The 2,179-nt window shown below is 34.6% G+C and overlaps 1 protein-coding gene across 1 annotated transcript in view; it reads left to right on the top strand.

Moving 5' to 3' along the window:
• RALGAPA2 (Ral GTPase activating protein catalytic alpha subunit 2) overlaps window positions 1-2,179 on the top strand; it is a 270,837-nt gene that overhangs the window by 143,383 nt on the left and 125,275 nt on the right. The window lies entirely within an intron of this gene.

The following is a 2,179-nucleotide window of genomic DNA, read 5'->3' as shown; positions in this document are numbered from 1 at the left end:
TTCCCTTTCTCCCTCTTCTCCCTAAACCTCTCAATGTTAGAGTGACTTGATTCTTCTCTCTCCATGACCTTCTAGATGTTCTTATTCATTCTAATCAGAATTTAAATTCCACCTACCTGCTAATGATACTGAATTTATTTACCTGGATCCTACTGGGAACCCATGATATATTCAGGCTTATATATTAAACTGCTTGGATATCTCAACTTAGATGTCTTAACATGTCCAAACTTAAACACTGTAATGAACCACTGAGTCTTTTGACTGTCTCCCAGACTGCATCTTAGTAAATGGTACCGCCGTCTAGCTACATTTTTTAATCCAGAAGTTTGGAGAAAATTCTTTATTTTTCCTTTTCCCTTACCCACCATATTGAACCCTTCAACAAGTGTTGACAGTACCTTCTTTTCAAACCTCTTTTCTTGAGTGTAGAGAGTCAAATTTCTTTAGAGTCATAAATGGGATAGAAATGTTATGACAGGGGTCCTCAAACTATGGCCCTCGGGCCACATGCAAATACAAATATTGTATTTGTTCCCATTTTGTTTTTTTACTTCAAAATAAGATATGTGCAGTGTGCATAGGAATTTGTTCGTAGTTTTTTTTAAACTATAGTTCGGCCCTCCAACAGTCTGAGGGACAGTGAACTGGCCCCCTGTTTAAAAAGTTTGAGGACCCCTGTGTTATGATATGGTCAGTCTTTCTTAGTTGTGTATAAAAGGAATCAGATAATTAAATTGAGGGAATGTAAGGGTAGATAAACATGCAGGCTGAAATATGATTGAGATTTCAAATAAATGGAGGAGACTTAAGAAAGAATATAATATACTTGTGAGGATTTAGAAAAATTAAGACAAAATTAGAAGTTTTGTTGTATAAAATCGACTGGTATGGGATGGTAGCAAACAAGAGAGTATAGTGCAATACAGCAGGAGGGTGAAGGCAGTATTGCCATTAGCTAAAAAAAAAAAAAAATTGATAAATAAAACTCATTAAGGATCACAAAGGATATACTTGGGATACAGAGAATCTTAAATGGCAGGAAAGCCTAGGCATGAGGGATAATTGAGAGTATTAGAATTGGAAGATGCTAAATGGGAATGTTAAATGATAAATTTCAAAGAGAGAAAATAGCATGGAAGAGCTCTTACAAGCTACTGTGGCTTTAAAACTCAAAGCAAGCGAGAGTAGTTTAGATTATAAAACCATTTTATGGGTCACAAATGTTCTCTATGGTGCAAAGCTAATAGTTACAGAGTAATGCAGGTCCTAGAAATGAGAGATCTTTGCCCTTAACAAATTACCTTTGACAAATAGGTTAATGAGTTGTAAAAAAAAACCATTTGTATACACACACTCCTAAACATATACACACATGCACACAAAGAAAGAGAGTCCCTTAAAATGGTAAAAAATGAATTTTTTAATATAATTCCAAGTTGTATAGATTTTAGTGGATTGAACAGAGTCTGGGTTAATCTGGGGGAAAATAAAAAAGTGTAGAGTACCTGGGAATATAGAGTGCTATATGCAAACCAAGAATGCAAAGTACAATTTCTAGATGAGAATAAGCAAAGGTATTAGGCAAGAGAAGAGATAGATTTAGACAGTTCTGTATAGGAAGGACTATCCAGGGTTAAAATAGTGTGGAACTCCTGATAATGCTGGTGTGGGAGAAACAGAAATGGCCGGGCACACCTTGTAAACTGAGTTGCACTGCTTTACTGGGTAAATTTTGGTAGAAGGTGACACAATCTTCAAAGGGTTTTTAATATGTTTGTTCTGATGCACTTAGTCTATCCTAATTTAAAGAGATGAGAATCCAATAAAACTGGTGGTTTTAAGACCTCAAAATATATTGATTTTAATTGTGGATTTATGTTGAATACAAATGAACTTTCAGTGTAGAGAGCTGAGCAGTATGTCCATTGTGATTGGCACTGGATGTGACCTCTTATTACAAAGAACAGATACATATTACAGCCAATGTCTGACTCTGAGTTGTGGTTTGAATCACTTTTTGTTCTGAAAATAAGCAGTTTTGGGAACAAATATTTTAATTGTGTATGTCGGCATTAAGAAAAAAGATAACAGGCATATGACTTTTTTTGGTTATTGTAAAAGATAGTGGAACATATTAGTTCCAATGAGAATTATCATTTAAAATTGATTTATAATT

This window comes from Myotis davidii, unplaced genomic scaffold, assembly GCF_000327345.1.
Source record: "Myotis davidii unplaced genomic scaffold, ASM32734v1 scaffold608, whole genome shotgun sequence".
In the NCBI taxonomy this organism is placed as follows: Eukaryota; Metazoa; Chordata; class Mammalia; order Chiroptera; family Vespertilionidae; genus Myotis; species Myotis davidii.
This window is presented reverse-complemented; position numbering and strand designations above follow the sequence as displayed.